Source organism: Hordeum vulgare, chromosome 2H, assembly GCF_904849725.1.
Source record: "Hordeum vulgare subsp. vulgare chromosome 2H, MorexV3_pseudomolecules_assembly, whole genome shotgun sequence".
Lineage (NCBI taxonomy): Eukaryota > Viridiplantae > Streptophyta > Magnoliopsida > Poales > Poaceae > Hordeum > Hordeum vulgare.
The window spans coordinates 215,650,573-215,660,252 of record NC_058519.1 but is presented as its reverse complement, the minus strand read 5'-3'; positions in this window follow the sequence as shown (position 1 = coordinate 215,660,252).

Genomic DNA, 9,680 nt, shown 5'->3' with positions numbered 1-9,680 from the left:
CCTTCTACTCCTCATTGGGTTCGACACTCTTACTTATTGAAAGGACTATGATTGATCCCCTATACTTGTGGGCCATCAAATACACACATGATCTTTCTCAAAATATACATTTGTTACTCCAAGGATGTGCTCACCCTTTAAAAGATCTTGAAGATTTCTCATGCCTACATGGGCTAACTGGTGATGCCATCACCACCCCTTGTCGGCCTTGACCATGAGACAAGTTGTATGGATTGTGCTCTCTTTAGAGAAATCAATTGTGTAAAGGTTGCCATCCGACTCCCTCACAAGGGCAACTTCAAGAGTATCTCTCTTAAAGACATTCACATCTGTTAGTCCAAATAGTGTATCATAACCAACGGAAGCCAATTGACGAATGAGAAGAAAATGGTATTTAAGGGATTGGACAAGCATGATATTTGCAAGATACGTGCCATTGGTGATAGCCACCTTGCTCAATCCAAGTACCCGTTGTTTAGACCCTCCACCAAAGACAATGCTCATAAATGGTCGAATATCTTCCATGAAGTCCATGAGTGATGTTCCATCTCCGGTCATATGATTGGTGCATCCACTATCAATCACCCACTTTATTCCCCCGGAGAAGGCAACCTACACACATTTTAAGTATTGGTTAGAGGCAGTCATACGTCTCCAATGTATCTATAGTTTTTGATTGTTCCATGATGTTATATTATCATCTTAAGATACTTTTTGGGTCATAATGCACCAATTTATATTATTTTTGAGCACTAAACTATTAACACAGTGTGCGTTGATGTTTTCTACGTGTTTTTTGTTTTTAAGGTTTTTAGTACCAAAAGAAGTCCAATTGGCACGAAACTTTTTATGATTTTTATGGACCAAAAGTAGACCTTGAAGCTTTGGGAGGAGACCTAAAGCCACACGAGGAGCCCACAAGGCAACATGGTGCGACCAGGGGGTGGCCGCGCCCTAATACCTTGTCACCTCCCTGTGGCTCCTCTTGCCTTGTTCTCTGGCCTATAAATTCCCAAATATTCCAGAAACCCTAAAGATACCCATTAAATAATTTTAACGCCCCCTGCAAGTCCCTGTTCCACGACGATCCCATATGTAGCTCCATTCCGGTACTTTGCCAGAGGGCGGATCGATCACGGAGGGCCTCTTCATCAATCTTGGTGCTCTAGTGATGATGTGTGAGTAGTTCACCATGGACCTACAATTCTGTAGTTACTATCTAGGTGGCTATCTCTATCTCTCGTGATCTTCAATACAATGATCGTCACATCTTCGCTTTGATCTATCCGATGTATTCTTTTGTATGGTGCATTTGTTGGGATCCGATGAATTGTGGGTTTATGTTCATATTATTCCTGAAAAGTATTCGAGTCTTCTCTGAAATTATTATGATTCTTATTTGCATGATCATCATAGCTTCGTAAATCTATACGATCTATTGAATTGCTTTGACCAAGTAGTTTGATCTTTCTTCAATGGTAGATGTGCGTTGTAGTGGGTTCAACCCGGCGAATTTCTATATCCCAGTGACAGAAGGGGACAAATGCCTCTTTGTTTTGCTGCCACTAAGGATAAAGCAATGAGGTTTATTCATATTAGTTGAGTTTACTTTGTCTACACCATGTCATCGTTCCCCAAGCATTACTCTGTTTTACTTAATACTCTAGATGAATGCTGGATAACGATCGATGGCTGGAGTAATAGTAGTAGGTGCATGCAGGAGTCAACCTATTTTATTATGAACGTGATGCCTATATATACATGATCATTGCCGTGAAAATCACATAACTATCCCCTATTCTATCAATTTGCCAACAACAATTTGTTTACCCATTGTATATTGCTTTGATGAGAGATGCCACTAGAGAACACTATGCCCCCAGGTCTATTCATTATATATTCAGAAAACTTATAATTTCCTTGCTTTTATTATTTGTCTTTTATTTTATTTTGCAAGTCACAACTATCTACAATTATCTACCTTTGCTTGCAAATAACGAGATCAAGGGGATTGACAACCCTCTTGCCCGCGTTGGGTGCAAGTTATTTTCTCTTTTGTGTGCACCCGCCGAATATGGTTGAGGATTGATATTCCTATTGGTTCGATAAACCTTGATTTCTTAATCGAAGGAAATATTACCCGCATTGTTCTACGATAACCTATTCCTCTCCACAGAAAACCCAACGCAGATCACAAGCATGAGGAAGAATTTCTGGCGACGTCGCCAGGGAGCATCATCACAAACTATCAAGTAACTTCACAAAAATTATCATTCACTTGTTCTTCCTTTTATTTTCCATTATATCTGGCTTGCTTAAACTTAAATAAAAAATACAAAAATGTTTACCTTTGCTTGCTTTGCTTCTCACTAGTTTGCATCTTTTCTCTATAGTTTGCTTGTCCTGCTTGTTATTGCGCTTGCTCAGTCACCACGTCCCGTGATAGATTCCACAATATCTCTTATTACCAAAGAATGTTGGAAATAGAAAAATCCATGAAAACTTTCTTGACTTCGCAATTTGAGCATAATAATTTTTTTTGCTTCTGAAATTAGAGAACACTCAACTTTGCTCGATGCTATTAGTGATCGACTTGATGAAGACAATATGGAAGTATCTAATCTCCAATCACAATTTGCTAAGACCGAGGAGTTGTTATGAAGATTTCTGATGAGAAAACCACTCTAGTAAATAGGATGGCCGCCAAACCGGCATACTTCCCTATTAACGATCATGATGCACATCTCAAAATGATTGGTACTTATCCTATTGAATAACTATTTACTTTTATGAATGATAACGATAAAGGGACTGGATATGATCCAACTTTAGCTAGTGAGCGTCCCATTTTCTTGGAGGGTGATGAGTCTAATGCTAAAACTGAAAAAGTGGGTTTTGGAGAGGTAAAAACGTTAACTAGTGATGTGCCCACTATCTTGGATTACAAGGACTTTAATTATGAAAGTTTCTCTATAATAGAATGTATTTCCTTGTTGCAAACCATTATTAGCTCACCCAATGCTTATGAACAAAACAAGGCTTTCACCAATCATATAGTGGAAGCGATGATAAAAGCATACGATGAGAATCTTGAATGTAGCGACCCGACTCCAAACGAGTCAAGCCTCTGTGTATGTGTGCCATCCGTGGATCAGTATGATGGCACACACAGTACATCAATGTATATATCAAAGTGCAATCACATGTAAATGACGTTAAATTGATATATACCTCAAAAATCTCAGCGGAAACAGTCAAAGGGAGTGGAGTCCAAATAAACACCAACGGTAGGTTGAGTGCAGACCGTAACCCTGAACCGTACTCTTACTCGTCGTAGAAAATATCTGCAACATAAGACGTTGCAACCATGTAGGTCAACATATTGAATATGCCGGCATGTCACAGAAGAGAGGGGTGAAAATATCATCTATACTATATGCATATACGGCAAGTGGGACTGTAGTTAAAGTTTTGCGTAAAGCAAAATTTTCCTACAACAAGAGAGAGGTAAAAGAAAATTTTACTACATTGTTGGTTGTTAATGAGAAAGGTTCCACCAACCATTTCTCATACCCAAGTTATCAATATTACCCACATCAATAAGTTAATGGTGTTGAGAATTCCTGGTAGCTTCAGTTCCTTTGGCTCAAGTTGTCCATGACCGTGGACACGACTAATCGATTAGGTTTGAGTACTCTGCAAAGTTTTGCACACATTCCCCACAAGATCTGATTGCTTCCATTGGAGTCCTCGCACTTCAGGATGTTTGAGAACCGGATGATCAAAACATGGTCTTCCAAAGGGTTCCTTTGAGCCACTGTGGGTGCCCATCCAATCCTACCGTTCTTCTACATCTCGTAGCACTATCCGTCCAGAGTCACCACAATGTCCAACCAAGACAGAGCCCATAATGACTTGTGGTTGTGCAGGTAAGCCTCGGGTCTTGAATTATCCATCCATCTCTTTGTGCTTGGGTGAAGCTTTCCGTAAGATGTCATGGCGCTTCCCCATGCATCCCGGGTCATCCACTGGTTTCCCTAGGGAGCCCATCAAAACCGTCCTTCACCCATATGTATATTGCATCATGAGGTCTTGAAAGTCTTGAAGTCTTTAGGTCTTGATTATTAAGTTCTCATAACACTCATGATAAACACTCAACCAAACCCCGTCTACTAGGAGCATATCAAATTAACGTCCCCGTCAAGTACCAAGGGTTTATGAGTGCCTAGCACATGATACTACATCAAAAACCAAAATTTCCAAGTACCTACTTGCATGCAATGGGTGAAGAAGGTTGATCTAATGAAATAAAACCATAGGTAAATTATGATCAAAGTAAACTTGCCTGGTAAGGTTGATGAAGATGATTATCGCTCACACAAAATAACTTGATAGAACTATACGTCACTCTCTGATGAAATCTATATAATCAAACATAGTATTCATATAATCAATCATATTAGCAATCATTCTAACAATAAATATAACGACAACTAGTTCAATCTTTTCTGGCGAAATCATTTCTCAAATCTGTCAAAATTGACATTGCAAAGACTCTATCATGGCCGGAACTTCTGGGGACCAGAAGGTCCGGGGAGCTTCTGGGCAACCAGAGAAACTGCCAGCTTTCGTGCAATCTTTCTAGTTAGGCCGGAACCTTGCCGGACCCTAGCTAAATCTTTCGAGCGCTGAAACTTCCGGGGGGCTGGAACCTCCGGGCGTCGGTACTTTCGGGCGCCGGAACTTTCGTCCCTGTCATGACTTCTTCCGGGGCACTCCAACCAGGGTGCAATCACTCTGTGTAGCCCGGAAGCTGGCCGGAACTTCCTGGGTGTGGAATCTCCGGTCTCCCCTGGAACTTCGAGGGTTGGTAGTAATCTGGCCCCCCACGGCCGGATTTCATCCCCACCTATAAATAGCCTTCTTCTTCCCCCCACATAGGCATCTACTCCATTTTCTCTCTCCACCATTTTCATATCTCTATCTCTTGGAGTTCTCCCTCCTTATCCAACCAAAGCTCTTGATATTTTAAGGAGTAAAGGAGGATTGCCTTATCTACACATCCACCAAAGCAAAAGTTGATTCCCCCTTGTTTTCGCGGTGCATCTTGTTACTATTGGAGGTTGGAGACTCCTAGGTGGTAGGAGTACTCCAGCGAGGAATCGTTCATTGTGATTATCCCAGGAAAGTTTGTGAGGGTTTGGAGACCACCCAAGGTATACCACTAGTGGTTGAGAATCGCCTTCATGGTGTTGTCTCAAAGAGAAAATAGGGTGAGCCTTCGTGGCGTTGGCGTGCCTTCGTGGTAACATCCACCTCGCTAAACGGTTATGTAGCTTCCATCCAAGGAGGTGAGTGTCATGGGTGTAAGTCTGACAGTAGATGAGTTGGGTACGAAAGGATGGGCAGAGCCTTAGCTACGGCGAGGATGTATGATTTCAGGCCCCTCTACGGTGGAGGTTAAATCCCTACATCTCAGTGCTCTTGGGAGCTTAGTGTCGAGTGGAATATGGGGTTACAGTAAGTGCCCACCCTTGCACCAGTGGGGAAGGGCGGCTTATATAGAGTGCGCTGCCCTTCACAACGGCCCGGTGGACAGGGGTGGAGTAGTGGCGATTAAATGCCTACGTTACAGGTAACGTATGTTTTAAATGCTAATAATGGTGTATGAAATCGTATGACTGTTGCCCTCCAGGGAGGTTACGATATACAGAGTGGAATCCAGTCGGTACGTTTAATATGTTACGGATGCTCGTCACCGACTGGATGGTGGGGGAATCGTCACCGAATCGATGATGGGAGTCCTTAGTTCAGTCGGAACTGTCTAAGGGCCTTGTCCTTTATGAAGGGTAGTCCTTGGGTAGGACCTATAGGGCAGGCCTATGACCCTACCTGGGGACTATAACCCCATCATTAGTCCCCGAATGGATCGGGGTTGCAACGATGAAGTGATGCGTGGAGTATGGATCCGACTGGTATGGATGTGACTTTGGCGTTGTTTGCCTCGATCCATTTTATCCTCTCGACCAGTGATCCGAGTGAATATATCCGCGAAACGAACCGTCAGGGACCGAGTGCTTCCGTGGAATCTTTCGATGTGACCGGTCAACTGACAGCGGCGGATTTTCTGGGATCCTTAAATTTCGGTTGCCGCCCGCTCAGCAGGGATGACGACATCATCATCGAGTAGTTTCTTTCGCCTCGATTACCATGCCTTTATCTTCTCCACTAATATCGCAGCAGCCGGTGGGGGGATAAGATTTTGGGTCCACCTGTTAGTGACCCAGTCGGAAGCTTATTTAAACTTCTCCAGCGGGGGTTTCTCGTTGCGCTCCCCTGGTTACTCGCACTCGCCTCGCTTCTCCCGTATCTCCCTGCGCGCTCCAAGCCTCCTCCTTCCTCTCCTCCTCTGCGGACCTGCTGCCTCCACCATGACAAAGGGGCAGACGAGCAAGCTCGAGTCACAGAAGAAGAAAAAGAAGGCGGCGGCCCCTGCTCAGCAGCGACAGCGGGCACTGCCGGCGGGTTGGATCCAGGGGGATTTCCTCCCCTCCACGGTGACGGTGGACGACCTGCTGGAGCTGGTGGATCAAGGCATGGTTGCCAACAAGTGGTGGAGGCTGCCGGCGGAGGGCGAGACGGAGCCGGCGCCGCAGGAGGGAGAGCGCGTCTTGCTGCTCAGCCACGTGTACAGGGGCTTGTCTCTGCCTCCTCACCCCTTCTTCAGAGGTATTATGAACCACTTCGGGGCGCAGCTCCATCATTTTCCTCCAAACGCGATAGCCCATCTCGCCGCATTCCTCACCCTTTGCGAGTGTTTTATCGGATGTCCCCCCCATTTGGGGCTCTTTAAGTACATCTTCTCCGCTAGGTCCCAGACTGTCAAAAAGCTTAGCCAGTCGGACGACAAAACCCATCTCCTCCAGCTGTGCGGGGGCTTAGGCTTCCAAAAGAAAACCAAAAGTAGCTGCCCCCCTCTTCAGTTGTCCGATTCAGTTAGGAACTGGCAGTCAACTTGGTTCTATTGCCAGGACGTCGCTTGTCCGAATGCTGCAACTGGGCTGCCACCTTTCAGCCTAGACCGACCAGCTCCTCCCAGGCAGCTTGCGCTCTTGAAGGTGGAAAAGATCCAGATCCAACCTTTGGTCGACGTGCTGATAGATGTCGTCCGCAAGGGAGTCACCGGCATGGATGTGCTGGAGACTTTTCTGGGTCGGCGCATCGAGCCGCTGCAAGCTCGACACCATGCCATGTGGCACTACGCGGGGCCTGGGGACTCCACTCGGACTCATCTAGAATGCGTGACCGGGGAGGTTGTGACGGCGTGGGTCCGCGGCATCACAGGCGCCTGCGATAACCCCAGAGGAGCCCGGCGAGTGAAGCCCTTCCGCGCTGACAATCCTCCTCTGAGTGAGGTGAGCACATCTTGTCGAGTGCTTTCAATCTTCTTAGATTTATCTCTTTTTCTTGTTCCACCGCCTGACGTCTGATGTTGTCGACTGTGTTTTGTGCAGGAGTGGACCAACTGGTATTCTTTCGTCTCAAACGGGAATCCAGCTGCGGAAGAGGAGGGCAGCCAGGTGGGCAGCATGGACAGCACCGAGTACGTCTCTGACAGTGGGGAGACGGAGGAGGAGACCGAAGAGGAGGAGGGGGAGGCTGGGGAGCAGAGCTCGCCACCTCCACCATCAGAGCCTCGAACCAAGCGCCGTCACGAACCTGCGACTCCGTCGGCTCCTCCAGCGGCTCCGAGTGCTCCGCCAGCTCCTCCCATGGCTCCGAGTGCTCGGAGCGTGAAGAGGACCAGGGACGATGCTGCCGAGTCCACAGACCAACCGTCCAAGGTGGCCAAACCGAGTGGGTCCAAGCCTCGGAAAGCTTTGCCTCGGACGAGGATCGCTGTTCCAGTTGCCTCAGCGTAAGTGTCTTGTTCTCCTATCTTCTTTCAGTATTTGATTAAACTCATGCTTATCGGTCGAGTGGATTTTACCGACAGAGCTGCTACCTCCGCCACCTCTCTGCCACGCCAGGACGATGTTCCCATGGATACGGATAACGCTGCCACATCCCAGCAAGGTACGTTGTGACGACTCCGAGAGTTCGCATTATTGTTTCGCGAGTGTTGTCTTTAATCTTTCCCTTTTTCTGTAATCTCAAGTCCCGCTTCAGTCGGGCTTCCGTCGGAGGTGATTCATCTGGAGGAGGACGACCAGAATGGGTCAGGGCAAACTTTGGCGCCTGTCCTTGAGGCTGTTCCATCTGCTGCTCCTCCCACCATGGACGCGCCGCCGACCGAGACGATGTCGTCGACTGAGGCGGTGCCCCTCGTGGCGGAACCGACTGGAGCGGGACTTGGGATGCCCAAGGAGTCTCCTGTCGTGCCAGGTCCGTCGACCATCCAGTACGACGCCCGACACCTCCCGGAAGACCATGTGGGAGCCGCCAAGGAGGCCATGGTGCAGGTGGAGTTGATGGTGGGTGATGCCAAGGGAGCGTACGACTCCATCGCATCTTTGTACAAGAGAAGCTTGGAGCTCCGGGACGATATCCGAGTAAGTGCGCTAGTAAGTGTTTACTTTCCTCTTGTAACCCACTAGGGATTTAAAAGATATACTCGGATACAGTAGGATTATTTTGCAGTGGGTTCACTCCGAGTGAACCTAGTGGGTGTAGTCCCCGAGACTTCTATCGAGTGCTTGCACCGGCAGTTGTCTTTATATACGTTTTCCGTGACTTGATTGGATCAGAGCTGATCTGGCCGAATGGTACCAGTGGGGGCACTCCGAGTGCACCCACTGGAAGTAGTCCCCGAGAGTAGTTTTACTCAGGTCGGGTAATAGTAGTGTCCTAGGCTTGTCTGTTTGTCATGTAGCTCAATAGGGCGGACCTGTTCGAGCTTCATGCCAGTGGGGTCACTCTTAGTGAGCCCACTGGGTGTAGTCCCCGAGACCGCTATCGACTGCTTGCATCGGCAGGGGTCTGAAGAACTTGGAGCTTTTATTGTTTTCCTTGTTGAATGTGTCTGATCTTCCCTTCGCGCTGATTTGCAGAAGACTTGCAAAATGGGATCCGCGTACAATGCTCTGAAGGCTGAAAAGATTCAGCTTGCTACGGAATTGGAGGCGGTCGTGAATGACTTAGCTGGTGTGAAGGGGACTCCTGCTGACCGAGAGAAGTCTTTGGAGGAGTCCTGCGATACGAACAAGGCATTCGTGGCCGAAATTGAGAAAATGGGCAAGCAAAGAACTGAACTGATGGGTCAGATGAAGTTGATGAAGAGTCGGTGCATTTCGCAGGAGAAGTACGTCAACGACTGGGCAAGGAAGATGATTGCGCTGCTTGGTGGTAAGCTTTTTGCCGAGTGTTTCCTGACTTTGTAGTTCGTTGTGCGCTTACTTTCTGCTCGTCTTGTCTTTGCAGATTTTTGTATGGACACTGAGGCTGAAGCAGCTGACATTGAGCGGTCGGTTATTCCGAACGTTCCACTCGGCGACGAATCCAATCGGGACATTCTCCGAGCGCATATTCGCCTTGGCAGAGTGGGGCCTTTCATCGGCCGCCTGAGAGAAGTCATCGGCCGGATCGACAAGGAGTTGTGGCCCGAAGACGATTCCCGGCGGGAAATAGAAGGGTTGATGACTCGGCTGGAGGACGCCCCGAATAGAGTTGGTGCAGGCGTG